The sequence below is a fragment of the Canis aureus genome, chromosome X (genome assembly GCF_053574225.1).
Source record: "Canis aureus isolate CA01 chromosome X, VMU_Caureus_v.1.0, whole genome shotgun sequence".
NCBI lineage: Eukaryota > Metazoa > Chordata > Mammalia > Carnivora > Canidae > Canis > Canis aureus.
In genome coordinates this window covers 52,795,169-52,811,028 of record NC_135649.1, presented here as the reverse complement: position 1 = coordinate 52,811,028, position 15,860 = coordinate 52,795,169, and the positions used below count along the sequence as shown (strand labels likewise).

General features: G+C 35.8%; 1 pseudogene; it reads right to left on the bottom strand.

Moving 5' to 3' along the window:
* Positions 1–6,760: 6,760 nt before the first annotated feature.
* LOC144308798 (small ribosomal subunit protein eS24 pseudogene) lies at positions 6,761–7,299 on the bottom strand (annotated as a pseudogene).
* Between the last annotated feature and the right edge of the window lie 8,561 nt (positions 7,300–15,860).

Sequence of the window (15,860 nt, the reverse complement as noted above, 5' to 3'; positions counted from 1 at the left end):
AAAAATAAACACCTTCTTAGCTTTGTTTTGCTCATGCTATAAAATGTTGTAAACCCTTGAATAAAGCTGGCACTGCTTGGACATCATCCACTGTGTCCTTCCTGTTCCCATCTCTTTACTTTTCTTTTATTTTCCTCATCCCCTTATCCTCGGGACCCTGATCATGTTGCCGCAGCATGCGCAACATAAAACTTGAAGTCAACCACAAGTAAATCTTTGGAAAGACCACAAATACAAGGAGGTTAAAGAACATCCTACTAAGGAATGAATATGTCAATCAGAATATTAAAGAAGAAATTAAAAATACATGGAAGCAAATGAAAATGAAAACACAACAGTCCAGAACTTTTGGGATGCAACAAAGGTGGTCCTAAGAGGGAAGTATATTACCATGCAGGTCTACCTCATGAAACAAAAAAGTCTTAAATATACAACCTAACCTTACAACTAAAGGCACTAGAACAAGAATAGCAAATAGTATAAAGCCAGCAGAAAAAATAATACAGATTAGAACAGAAATAAATGATAAGAAACAAACAAAACCAGTAGAACAGATCAATTAAAATAAGAGTTGATCTTTTAAAGAATTAATAAAATTGATAAACTACCAGCCAAACTCATCAGACAGAAAAAAGACCTAAATAAATAAAGTCACAAGTGAGAGAGGAAAAATCACAACAAATATTGCAGAAATACAAACAATTACAGGAGAATGTTATGAAAATTATAGGCTGACCAGTTGAGCTATTTGGAAGAAATGGACAAATTCCTAGAAACATACAAACTACCAAAACTGAAACAGGAAGAAATAGAAAATTTGAACAGACCCATAAACAACAAAGAAATTGAATCAGTAATTAAAAACCTCCCAACAAACAAAAATCTAGGACAAGGTGGTTTCCCAGGGGAATTCTACAAGAAGGCATCTAAAGAAGAATTAATATCTATTCTTCTCAAACTATTCCAAAAACTAGAAATGGAAGGAATACTTCCAAACTCATTCTAGAAGACCAGCATTACCTTGATTCCAAAACTAGACAAGCACCCACTAAAAAGTAGATTTACAGGCCAATATCCCAGATGCACATGATGGATGCAAAATTCTCAACAAGATACTAGCAAATCAAATCCAACAGTACATTAAAAGAAGCATTCATCATGATCAAATGGGATTCATTCCTGGTCTGAAGGGGTTGTTAATATTTGCAAACCTAACAATATGACACACCAAATTAATATCAGAAAGGATACAAACCATATTATCCTAACAATAGATGTATAAAAAGCATTTAACAAAATATGGTATCCATTCATGATAAAAATCCTCAACAAAGTAATGAGAGAGTGAACATATCTCAACATCATAAAGGTCATATATGAAACATCCACAGCTAATATCTTCAATGGGGAAGAACCAACAATTTTTCCTCCACAATCAGGAATAAGACAGGCATGTCCACTCTCACCGCTATTTACTTAACATAGTATTGGAAGTCCTAGCCTCAGCAATCAGACAACAAAAAGAAATAACAAGCATCAAAATAGGCAAATGAGAAGTCAAACATACCCTATTTGCAGATGACATTATACTCTATAGAGAAAACTCAAAAGACTCCACCAAAAATTTGCTAGAACTGATCAACAAATTTAGAAAAATCACAGGGTATAAAATCAACATGCAGAAATCTGTTGCATTTCTATACACCAATAATGAAGCAGCAGGAAATCAAGGAACCAATCCCATTTACAATTACACCAAAAACCATAAGACACCTAGGAATAAACCTAACCAAAGAGGTAAAGCTCTGCAACATGAAAACAATAGAACACTGAAGACAGAAATGGAAGATGACACAAAGAAATGGAAAAATATTCGTGTTCATGGATTTGGAAGAAAAATTATTGTTAAAATGACTACCCAAAGCTATCTGCAGATTTAACGCACTCCCTATCAAAATACCAACAACATTTTTCGTAGAACTACAACAAACAATCCTAAAATTTGTATGGAACCACAAGACACCGGATAGCTGAAACAATCCTGAAAAAGAAAAAGTAAAGCAAGGAGGAACCCAATTTTGGACATCAAGCTATATTACAAAGCTGTAGTAATCAAGGCAGTATGGTACTGGCACAAAAACAGACACTGATCAACAGAACTGAATAGAACACCCATAAATGGACCCACAACTATATGGTCAACTAATATTTGACAAAGAAGGAAAGAATATTGAATGGAAAAAAATACAGTCTCTTCAACAAACAGTGTTGGGGAAACTAGATAGCAACATGGTACCACTTTCTTACACTACACAAAAAAATAAATTCAAAGTGGAGGAAAGACCTCAATGTGAAACCATTAAAATCCTAGAGGAGAACACAGGCAGTAACTCTTTGACCTCAGCCACAGTAGCTTCTTATCAGACACATCGCCAGAGGCAAAGGAAACAATAGCAAAAATGAACTCTGGGGCTTCATCAAGATAAAAAACTTTTGCACAGTGAAGGAAACAACAAAAACTAAACAACAACAAAAATTAAAAGGCAGCCTAGAGAATGGGAGAAGATACTTGCAAATGACATTTCTGATTTAGGGTTAGTATCCAATATCTGCAAAGAACTTATTGAACTTGATACACAAAAACCAAATAATCCAGTTAAGAAAAGACAGAGGGCACGAATAGACATTTTTCCAAAGAAGACACCCAGATGACCAACAGACATATGAAAAGATGCTCAACATCACTCATCATCAGAGAAATACAAATCAAAACCACAGTGAGATACCGCCTCACACCTGTCAGAATGGTGTGATACAACCTCATACTTGTCAGAATGGCTAAAATTAACAACACAGGGAACAACCATTGTTGGCAAGGATGTGGAAAAAGGGGAATCCACTTACACTGTTAGTGAGAATGCAAACTGCTGCAACCAATCTGGAAAACAGTATGGATGGTACTCAAAAATTTGAAAACAGAACTACCTTATGATCCAGCTATTGTACTACTAAGTATTTACCCAAAGGATTCAAAAATAGAGATTTGAAGTGGTACATGCACCCTGATGTTTACAGCAGCATTATCAACAAGGCCAAATTATGAAAAGAGTCCAAATGTCCATCAACTGGTGAATGGATAAAGAAGTTGTATACACAATAGAAGATAAGCCTTCAAAAAGAATGAAATCTTGCCATTTGCAACAATATGGATGGAGGTAGAGTGTATTATGCTAAGCAAAATAAGTCAGAGAAAGACAAATACCGTAAGATGCCACTCATATGCGGAATTTAAGAAACAAAACAGATCAACATACGGGAAGAAAAAAAGAGAGGGAAGCATCCTATAAGAGATTCTTAACTATAGAGAACAAACTAAGAGTTGATGGAGGAGTAGTATGGGGGAAGTGGACTAAATGTGTGACGGATATTAAGAAGGGCACTTATAGTATTGAGCACTGGGTGTTATTTATAAGCGATGAATTACTAAATTCTATTCCTGAAACCAATATTACACTATATGTTAACTAACTAGAATTGAAACAAAAATCTGAAAAAAAGGGCAGCCTGGGTGGCTCAGAGGTTTGACGCCAACTTTAGCCCAGGGCATGATCCTGGAGACCCAGGATCGGGTCCCATGTCGGGCTGTCTGCATGGAGCCTGCTTCTCCCTCTGCCTGTGTCTCTGCCTTTCTCTCTCTCTCGTCTCTCATGAATAAATAAATAAAATCTTTAAAAAAAACTTGAAAAAATAAAAATAAGTAATAATACTAAGATAATTCAGAATATGGAAAAGTAGGTAAATATTATTTTTGGAAAAGTGGGTGAATATTTTAATATACTAATAGCATAGCATATTGTTTTATATGCTAGATTATAAAAATTCTATTTGTGAGGTCCTAGGAATCAACAATCCTCTCTGTAAGAAGACTGAAAGAAAAAAATTAAAGAAAATTTTATACTGTGTAATTTCTTATATTGTATTCTTTGAGTTGATTTTTATGCCAATTTTTAAATTGGATTATTAGGTTTTTGAGTGTTGAATTGTGTGCGTTCTTTATGTATTTTAGATACTAACCCTTTACCACATATGTCATTTGCAAATATTTTGTCCCATCCAGTAAGTTGCATTTTAGTTTTTTGTTTATTGTTTCCTTGACTGTGTAGAAACTTTATATTTTGATGTAGTCCTGATACTTTATTTTTGCTTTTGTCTCCTGTGCTTCAGGAGTCATATCTCTAGTAAGAAGTTGCTACAGTCAATGTCAAAGTGGTTATTGCCTGTGTTATCCTAATGGATTTTCATTGTTTCCTACCTCACATTTAGGTCTTTAACCCAGTTAGAGTTTATTTTTGTATATGATGTTAAGAAAGTGGTCCAGTTTCACTCTTTTGTATATTGCTGTTTAGTTTTCCCAAGACCATTTATTGAAGAGACTGTCTTTTTTCCATTGTATATCCATTTCTCCTTTTTTGAAAATTAATTGACCATATAATTGTGGGTTTATTTCTGAGTTTTCTATTGTATGCTATTGATGCATTTGCCTATTTTTATTCCAGTAATATATTGCTTTAATTACTACCACTTTGTAATATAGCTTGAAGTCAGGAATTGTTATACTTCCACAATTTTTCTTTTTTCTTTTTCAAGATGGCTTTGGATATCCAGGGTCTTTTGTGGTTCCATACAAATTATAGGATTATTTGTTATAGTTCTAAGAAAAATGCTGTTGGTATTTTGATAAGGAGTGCATTAAATCTGCAGATAGCTTTGGGTAGTAGACTAATTTTAACAATAATTTTTCTTCCAAATCCATGAACATGGAATGTTTTTCCATTTCTTTGTATTGCCTTGAATTTTTTCATCAGTGTTTTATAGTTTTCAGAGTATAGGTCTTTCACCTTTTTGGTTAAGTTTATTCTTAGATATTTTATTGTTTTTGGTGTAGTTGTAAATTTTATTACTTTCTTAAATTCTCTTTCTGTGGCTTCATTACTAGTGTATAAGAATGCAACAGATTATTGTACATTGATTTTGTATCTTGTGATTTAACTGAATTCATTTATCAGTTCTAAAATTGTTTTACAACAAATACCCACCATTTGTTTTGACGTGGATGGAACTGGAGGGTATTATGCTGAGTGAAATAAGTCAATCGGAGAAGGACAAACAGTATATGGTCTCATTCATTTGGGGAATATAAAAAATAGTGAAAGGGAATAAAGGGGAAAGGAGAAAAAATGATTGGGAAATATCAGAAAGGGAGACAGAACATGAAAGATTCCTAACTCTGAGAAACGAACCAGGGGTGGTGGAAGGGGAGGTGAGTGGGGGGTGGGGGTGACTGGGTGACGGGCACTGAGGTGGGCAATTGATAGGATGAGCCCTGGGTGTTATTCTGTATGTTGGCAAATTGAACACCAATAAAAAATAAATTTGTGAAAAAAAATAAAATTGTTTTAGGTGGAGTATTTAAGTTTTTCTATATCTAGTACTATGTCCTTTGCAAATATTGAGAACTTTATTTCTTCATTACCAATGTTCATGCCTTTTATTTCTTTCTGTTATCTGATGACTCTGGCTAAGATGTCCAGTACTCTGTTGAATAAAAGCAGTGAGAGTGAACATCCTTGTCATGTTCCTAAACTTAGACGGAAAGCTCTGTTTTTCACCATCAAGTATGAAGTTGACTGTAGGTTTTTCATATAAGGCTGTTATCTTGTTGAGGTATATTCCCTCTGGACTTATTTTGTTGAGGGTTTTTATCATGAATGGATGTACTTTGTCAAATGATTGTACTTTGTCAAATGATTTTTCTGCATCTATTGAAATGATCATATGGTTTTTATCCTTTCTCTTATTGATGTGATGCATCACATTGATTTCTTTGCAAATATTGAAGCACCCTTGCATCCTGGGAACTATTCCCACTTAATCAAGGTCTATGATTTCCTTAATGTATCATTGGATTTGCTTTGCCAATATTTTGTTGAGGAAACACAGACATAGACACACAGAGTATGTCTTGAAGTTCAACATGACTTCCTTTCAAAAAAAATCATTGATCCCACTAGTTTTTAAGAGTACCATAGAATAAATAAGCAGATGCCACCTCTACAGGTGGGTAGCAAATCAAAATATGATTCTTTACCTATTCAGAAACATAATGTTGAGCACGTTTTTATGAAGAATTTATCCCTTCTCACTATTGAAATTTAAGTGAAAATTACAAATAGACCAATAATGAAAAAGCACAGAGTTGAATGCCTTGACTAATAATAAAAAAAGACAGATGGTATAGCAAAATCAACTTTATGTAAGGACAGGAATTGCCATTTGTGACTGGATTATGGGTAGTCAAAAAATAAAACATTTTGTTTCCCTTCATTCTAGTGTTTCCTCAGGACTTTTGCAAAAAAGAGCTTTACCTTTTGTGTTCTCTTCCTTTTTCAGATTTTCTTCTCCACACAGCCAAAGAATTTTGATAATGAAGCCAAGTATGGTAAAGTTAAAAGGAAAAAAAAGAAATAGCTAGTGTTTTGAAATAGAAAAATAGTCTATATTCTGTTTTGTTTTTTTAATAAATCTCAGTAAATACCTTCCAAAGATATCCTGCAGTTTAATAAAAAAAACTATGTATTATTTTTGTCTAATATGTTTTCCTCATTATTCTGTATTGTAATGCAGCCACGTTTGTTGCATGTATAAGTAATATGTTCATTGTCATTGCTGTATAGTATTCCTTTTTATGACTTTCTCAGAATTTATTTATTTTTTAATGTTCTTAGTTTATTAATCCTCTCATGAAAAATCTGCACAATCACCACAGATAAAGCCACTGCAGAATCTTTACTCCTTCTGTTGTCCAATCTCCAGCTCACTTCTTTTTGCCAGCACCAACGCTGGCTTTTGCAGTCCACCGGACTTTCTTCATTCTGTTTTTGCATTCTTTGCAGTTTTTTGAAGTCTTTTTCTTTTCATACAGGCCATGTCTTGCAAGTCTATGTTTGGGTTCATTTTTCTTTGCATAATCCAAGGAATCATAAATCATGCCAAAGCTAGTTGTCTTGCCACCACCAAAATGGGTTCTGAATCCAAATACAAATATGACATCTGGTGTGGTCTTGTACATTTTGGCTAGTTTTCCCTGAATTTCTGTCTTAGGTACTGTTGCTTTCCCGGGGTGAAGAACATCAATGACTATCTGTTTCCGCTGAAGCAGTCGGTTGGTCATGAACTTCCTGGTCCGGATAGGTACTGTGTCATTCATGATGGAGGCTGAGCTTCAAGCAGCCGGGGAGGATCAGAATTTATTAATGTTACTGTTGATGGGTATTTTACATGCACCAGTTTTGTCTTTTATGAATGGTGTTGTTATGAACATTCTTAAACATTTCTCTTAGTGAACATACATACCAATCTCTCAGGTATATAATCAAGAGTGAAATTGATGAGCCATAGTATAATCTCATGCTTGTCTTTAGTAGGTATTGCCTTTGGGGGCAATTTTGAGTGATTCTTGACAGATTTGGGGAAAATTATCTGGGTGTGATACATGGCACATAATTCCTTCAGCAAGACAGACACAAGCATTCTCTGAGATTGAGGTAGCATGAATGAAATACTGAATGTGGGGATGCCTGGGTGGCTCAGTGGTTGAGTGTCTGCCTTCAGCACAGGGCATAATCCCAGGGTCTGGGATAAAGTCCTGCATCAGGATCCTTGCAGGAAGCCTGCTTCTCCTCTGTTTCTCCCTCTGCTTCTCCCTCTGCCTATGTCTATACCTCTCTCTGTGTGTCTGTCATGAATAAATAAATAAAATATTTTTTAAAAAAGAATAGTGAATGTGATTCACATTCATTCACTCATTAATTCAACAAGTTTATGATAAGGAATTTAACATGTTAAATAAGCACTGGCAGTACAACATTGAGGAAAGCATTCTCTGATCCCACCCAGTATAATTCTACTAAAATAACTTACATGGAGAAGAAAAACTTTGTAACCTTGTGTTATGGGATAAATTACCCCTACTACAAAGTCAAATATTGAAGTCTTAAACCCCAGGTCCTCAGAATATGAATGTATTTAGAGATAGGGCCTTTAAAGAAGTAATTAAGGTAAATTAAGGAAACACAACAGGGATGTCCACTCTCACCACTGTTATTCAACATGTACTAGGAGTCCTAGCCTCAGCAATCAGACAACAAAAAGAAATAAAAGGCATTCAAATTGGCAAAGAAGAAGTCAAACTCTCCCTCTTTACAGATTAAATGATACTGTACATAGAAAACCCAAAAGACTCCACCTCAAGATTTCTAGAACTCATATAGCAATTCTGCAGTGTGGCAGGATGCAAAGTCAATGCCCAGAAATCACTGGCATTTCTCTACACTAACAATGAGATGGAAAAAAGAGAAATTAATGAGACAATCCCATTTACAATTGCACCCAAAAGCATTAGATACCTAGGAATAAACCTAACCAAAGAGGTAAAGGATCTATACCCTAAAAACTACAGAAAACTCCTGAAAGAAATTGAGGAAGACACAAAGAGATGAAAAAAATATTCCATGCTCATCAATTAGAGGAATTAATATTGTGAATGTCTATGCTACCCAGGGGAATGTGCACGTTCAATGTAATTCCTATCAAAATGCCATGGACTTTCTTCAGAGAGTTGGAACAAATCATCTTAAGATTTGTGTGGAATCAGAAAAGACCTCGAATAGCCAGGGGAATATTGAAAAAGAAAACCATAGCTGGGGACATCACAATGCCAGATTTCAAGTTGGACTACAAAGCTGTGATCATCAATACAGTGTGGTACTGGCACAAAAACAGACACATAGATCAATGGAACAGAATAGAGAATCCAGAAGTGGACCCTCAACTTTATGGTCAACTAATATTCGACAAAGCAGGAAAGACTATCCACTGGAAAAAGGACAGTCTCTTCAATAAATGATGCTGGGAAAACTGGATAGCCATGTGCAGGAGAATGAAACTGGACCATTATCTTACACCATAGCCAAAGGTAAACTCAAAATGGATGAAAGATCTAAATGTGAGACAAGAATCCATCAAAATCCTCGAGTAGAACACAGGCAACACCTTTTTTGAACTTGGCCACAGCAACTTCTTGCAAGATACACCTATGAAGGCAAGGGAAACAAAAGCAAAAATGAATTATTGGGACTTCATCAAGATCAAAAGCTTCTGCACAGCAAAAGAAACAGTCCACAAAACTAAAACACAACCTACAGAATGGGACAAGATATTTGCAAATGACATATCAGATAAAGGGCTAGTATCCAAGGTCTACAAAGAATGTATGAAGCTCAACAACAAAGAAACACACAATCCAATCATGAAATGGGCAAAAGTCATGAACAGAAATTTCACAGAGGAAGACATAGACATGGCCAACAAACACATGAGAAAATGCTCCACATCACTTGCCATCAGGGAAATACAAATCAAAACCATAATGAGATACCACCTCACACCACTGAGAATGATGAAAATTCACAAGACAGGAAACCACAAATGTTTGAGAGGATTTGGAGGAAGGGGAACCCTCTTGCACTGTTGGTGGGAATGTGAACTGGTACAGCCACTCTGGAAAACTGTGGAGGTTCCTCAAAGAGCCAAAAATACAACTGCCTTTCAACACAGCAATTGCCCTGCTGGGGATTTACCCCAAAGATACAGATGCAGTGAAATGGCAGGACACCTGCACCCCAATGTTTATAGCAGCAATGTCCACAATAGCCAAACTGTGTAAGGAGCCTCAGTGTCCATCGAAAGATAAATGGATAAAGTAGATGTGGTTTATGTATACAATGGAATATTACTCTGCCATTAGAAACAACAAATACCCACCATTTGCTTCAATGTGGATGGAACTGGAGGGTATTATGCTGAGTGAAGTATATCAGTCGGAGAAAGACAAACATTATATGGTATTATTCTTTTGGGAAATATAAAAAATAGTTTAAGGGGATAAAGGGAAAAGGAGAGAAAATGAGTGGGAAATATCAGTGAGGGTGACAGAACACAAAAGACTCATAACTCTGGTAAATGAACAAGCAGTTGTGGAAAGGGAGGTGGGCAGGGGGTTCGGGTGACTGGGTGATGGCACTGAGGAGATGAGCACTGCATATTTTGCTATATGTTGGCAAATCAAACTCCAATAAAAAATATACAAAAAAAGATAAATTAAGGTAAAATAAGGTCATGTTAGTAGACTTTAATATGATTTAAGTCTTCATAGGAAGAGTAAGAAGAGGAGATTAAAATGCATAAATGATGCACAAAGAAAGAATCATGTAAGGACACAGTGATAAGGTGTCATCCATAAGCCAAGGAGAGAGGCTTCTCAGAAGAAACTATACTAGCTGACACATAGATCTTAAGATTTGTAGCCTCCAGAGCTGTGAGAAAATAAATTTATGTTCTTTAAACCACTCATTCTGTTATATTTTGTTGTGGTAGCCCTGGGAAACTAATACACCTCAGGTTAAGTAAATAGTTTTTGGATATGACAAGATCATGTTACAAATAGAAAAAAAAATAATAATGAACTGATTTAATCAAAAGTTAAATTGCTTTGCAAAAGGGAGTTAAGGGAATTGAAAGCAAACCTCAGAATGAGAAAAATATATTTGAAAATTGTATTTCTGATAAAGGAATGCTATTAAGAACAAATAAAGAAGAATTCTCCAAACTTAACGATAAGAAAACTAAAATCCCAACAAAGAAATAGGCAAAAAATTTGAACAGATACTTCAACAAAGAAAATATACGGATAGCATGAAAGCATATAAAAAGATGCTTGACATGATTAGTCATTATGGAAATGCAAATTAAAACTACATCTATTAGAATGGCTAACATTAAAAAGACTGACCATACCAAATATTGGTGAGAATGTGGAGGAACTGAAACTCTCATTACAAAAGTTGTGGGAAAACTGCATTGTGAAAATGCAAAACAGGGCAGCCATGTTGGAAAATAGTTCGGTACTATTCTTGTAAACATATACTGACTACATAACTGAGTAATCCCACTCCTGAACTTCTGTCCAAGGAAAATGAAAACCTGTGTTCACATAAAAGCCTGTATGAAAATGGTTACAGCAACTTGATTCTTAACTACTCACAATCAAAAACAACTCAAATGTCCCTAACCAGAAGAATGGATGAACAGAGTGTAGTACATCCATACAATGGAACACTACTCAACAATAAAAAGGAATGATACCTACAACAAATCAATCTCAAATTCATTATGCTAAGTAATACAACTATACTGTGTGATACCATTTCTGTTATTCTAGAAAAAGGCAAAATAAGAATGTAGAACAGATCAATGGTTGCTAGGGGATAAAAGTTTGACGACAAAGGTGACAAACAATAGATTTTGGAGGGAGAAGGAAGGAAGCAGCAGAACTCTTCTGTACCTTGACTTTAGTGGTAGTGGTTACACAACTCAGCATATTTGACAAAATCCATAGAACAGTAACCAAAACCGGTGATTTACTGCATATAAATCAAATTAATAAATTACCAAAATTTATTGACTCAGATATCCACACACAGTTGAATAACATCCATCTTCCTGAAAAGAATCATTTGCCTAATTTTCTGAATGACAAGTTCAAGGAGTATGTCGCCATAATGTATATGGAGAAATGGAAATAATGTATTATTGCTGAGGAGTGACACTGAAGAAGTAGACAGGAATGAATTTATCGAGGGCCTTATATGCTCTGCAAAAGGATTTTGACCTTGTACTGTAGTAAGGGGGAACTACTGAATCATTTTGAGAAAAAGAATGATATGTTCAGCTTTACATTTTAAATAAACCAGTATGGCTGTGATAAAGAGAAAGGATTTGAAATGTAGAAAGGCAGAAAGCAGGGAGATCAATTGGAATGTGTTTGCTGCAGTCCAGGTGAAATATGAAAAAATCCTGAGCTCAGGTAATTGTAATGGGAACATAAAGTAGGGGAAGTTTTCTGAGCCCTGCGCAGTATGGATGCATAAGCTCAAGAGACATGGAAGGGAATCAATTATCTCAGAAAGGGATCTTTTGATATTGAAGGGCATCAGATTACTTTTTCACTATCTTGCTTCAGTCATAAGAGAGAGAATCACTCCTCTTGGCCCTGTTCTAATTTCCATGATATGAGCACATATAAATCCCAGGGTTTTTTTTCAATTACATGTCCTCACATTTTAAAAAAATTTTTTAAATGGTATTCAGATGGCAATCAAATAACAGTGATTAAATGATCTATAGTTAGGATGACCATTTTATCCTATTTTGCTGAGAGATTGTCTCTGTTTACTATTGATCTCCTAGAATAATTATTACAGTGTATTAATAATAGTGCCTCCTTTCTTTCTCCAAAACACCCTGGTTTAAATGGTAAATGTATGGTCACCTTAAACTATAGTAGTTCCCCCTCCCCCATTTGGCTCTTCTTCAGGGGGAAAAAAAGGAACATAAAATGTCAATAAATTCACATTTTGAATATAAATCAAGAGTGATTTGTTCATCTACAAAAGCCTATAGAAAAGTAAAACAGAATGGAAAGCTATATAAAGTGAACATAAAGGTAATCATCTAATAACTTATAAATATACCCCCAATTAGTGGGCTTGATCCTCAAATAATTATTGAATTCTTCCCATATATTTTTCTACATTTGTGCTAAATTTTGTGTAGAAGTTAAAGTCTTACTATCCCTTTGTACTTAAAAATTTGAATAGAGTGTCCCAAGTCCTTGAAAGGAGTTGGGAGGTTATGACTAGTGCTAGGTCCCTAACTGTTCTCCTTTCAAAAAAGTCATGTTTCATTCTGTCTTCTATAATCTTCTGAGAAGCCAAAGCAATCTTGCTCAGTAGGATTCTTTGTGAAATATCAAGAATTCTCTACTAAATCATCACCTTACTTGTGCTAGGTCCACATAGGTCAGACAGAAGAAAAAGAAGCATAACAACTTTATTTTGTGGCACACTATTCTGTCACATCAAGATTAGTTTTTGATATACCCTAAACCTGTTTTCACACTCTGACCACAATGCTAAAACATAATTCTGGCCTTGTAAGCCAGTATAAAAGTGACACAGTACTGTGGCAAAGAAGATTGAATGAAAAATAAAATCATGTTTTATTATTTCTACTCATCCTACTTCCATAAAGGACTTTGGGCAATGGGGTGCCTCAGTAGTGCAGTTGTTTAAGCTTCTACCTCTTGGTTTTGGCTCGGGTCTTGATCTCAGGGTCCTGAGATGGAGCCCCATTTTAATGAAATAACAGCCGTTATGAATTACAGTCATTGTTAGCAATAATAAAATAAGGAGTAGCCACTATGTTGCTTTTTTTTTCTTTAGTTTTTTGCTTGATCTTTAGTTTTAAAGTAAATTAGGAGCCCTAGAAACTCTATACAGATTCAACAGTTTGAATAAAATACTAACTCAAAATATTAATACTTAGCTCTTTTATCTCTGTAATAGTCTGATGACTTCAAGCTTTCTAAAATAAAATTAAATTTGAATAAGGATAGTACTCTTGAGGTCTGTAAATTGTCAGTTCTTGAAAGGTTCCTTCTCTGTAATCCATATTCTTTTTCTAAGGCCTATATGACAGATCATTTAGACCCAATCCTAAGCATAAGATGTAATATGCATGTCAAAAATATTCTTTTTAAAGGTACTGATATGCTCTTGAATTCCATTAAATCTAAGGGACACCTGGGTGGCTTAGCAGTTGGGCATCTGCCTTCAGCTCAGGGCATGATCCTGGAGTCCCAGGATCAAGTCTCACATCGGGCTCCCCGCAGGGAGCCTACTTCTCCCTCTGCCTATGCCTCTGCCTCTTTCTTTCTGTGTCTCTCTCATAAATAAATAAATAAAATCTTTTTTAAAAAATAATGTTCAAAAACTTTATCCATAGATGTTTTGACATGGTCAGAATAAACTTTTGCCAAGAAGTAAAGAAAAGGAATCCCTTCAGCTTCCCTTATCCTCAGCAAGATCCAGAATAGGTATTAAATCCATTACCACCATCATCTATTCTATTATTTATTATGTTAAGCTTTAATTCATCTATTTCTGTATCTGTCTCCCCCACTAGACTCCAGGAACTGCCTGAGGCTAAGGATTACTCCCCATTCATCTTTATTTCTCTGGCACCTAGTGTAACTGAACCAATGTGGGTTCACTCGATTATGAGTCAGATATTGTACCAGATTGACTTGTCACACAAAGAAAAGTTTATTTGCAGTAAATAATGAGATCATGGGGAATAGCTTCCAAAGCTGTGACTCCCTGAGCAAAAGTGTATGGTTTCCTTTTATTTAGGGTTAGGATGAATATTTAGGTAGGGAAGCCTTGTCATCATATGTAGAGGTGAGCATAAGGTTGTGCATGCACCTTAAGGAAATATGCTTATACACACATTGTATATTATGTAAATGAGAATTGTTCTCCTCCTTGGTCAGAGATTTTAGTACTATAATGAGGTAAATGTAGTTAGTTGTCAGTAATTCTAGAAGTTATTCCATTGTCCTTCTTCTTCACAGGTGTGAACCAGGGGTTAAGCTCAAACTGGTCTCCGTGGTCTGGGCCAGCTGAAGGTCTTGTCAGTGCAGTTGCTATGCTATTGCTCAAGGGATGGTTTATATTTGTCTGAGTTGACAAATAAGCTGGAAAGAAAAGTTTAAGGAAAGCTGTGGGAAAAAGGCACAAGCAAGTGAGCAGTAAAATAAGGTCTCTTAGGGTCCAGCAGGTGACACTAGCATGAAAAGAATTCAGTAACATGGGACACCTGGGTGGCTTAGTGATTTAGCCTGCTTTGGGCCCAGGGCGTGATCCTGGATTCCTGGGATGGAGTCCCACATCGGGCTCCCTGCATGAAGCCTGCTTCTCTCTCTGCCTGTGTCTCTGCCTCTCTCTCTCTCTCTCTCTGTGTCTCTCTTGAATAAATAAATAAAATATTAAAAAAAAAAAAGAATTCAGGGACGCCTGGGTGGCTCAGTGGTTGAGCATCTGCCTTCGGCCCAGGGCGTGATCCCGTGGTCCCGAGATCGAGTCTCACATCGGACTCCCTGCGTGGAGCCGGCCTCTCCCTCTGCCTATGTCTCTGCCTCTTTCTCTGTGTCTCTCATGAATAAATAAATAAAATCTTAAAAAAAAAAAAAGAATTCAGTAACTTGTTGAAAAAAATAGGATCTCGTTTTAATTTTGGAAGAGGCCACATATAAAATTCTTAACAGTATGTCTCTTACATTGTAAATGTCAATAGATGTTAACTATTATTTACTAAAATGTGATCAGATGGAATTGTACTGAAGCAGATTCCCACTGGCCATAACATTTTCAGGAATTTTGCAAGCTGGTGGTTAAATTATTGGTAATCAGAAATAGCCCATGGTAGATTATCTATATTTACATATTTCTTTGCCAAAATGAAAATTGGCAAATGAGATAATTCCAGACATAGAAACCCCTTCACCTACTCCGCCCCCCATCTCCCCACCCACATGGGCAGTTAAACATTTTTCAACACAGCACTGAGGTCAGATACCATACTATCCTGAGGTTGAATCCTTTTAAATGCTATTAATGTGCACGATTGATAAAGTGTGCATATGATGTGTGTTGGATTTAGAAGTGAAAGGAAGAGGAAAAAAGAGCATGTGGGGAAGGGGATACAGTCCACCAGCAACTGAGTGAAGCTACAAATCTAACTTCCCATTACACCTCACCTCCCTCAGACAATATAGCCTTTGAAACTAGTTATGACACAGGGTCTCTTGATGGGCTTAGTTTTAGCCAACAAGAAAGAGTTGG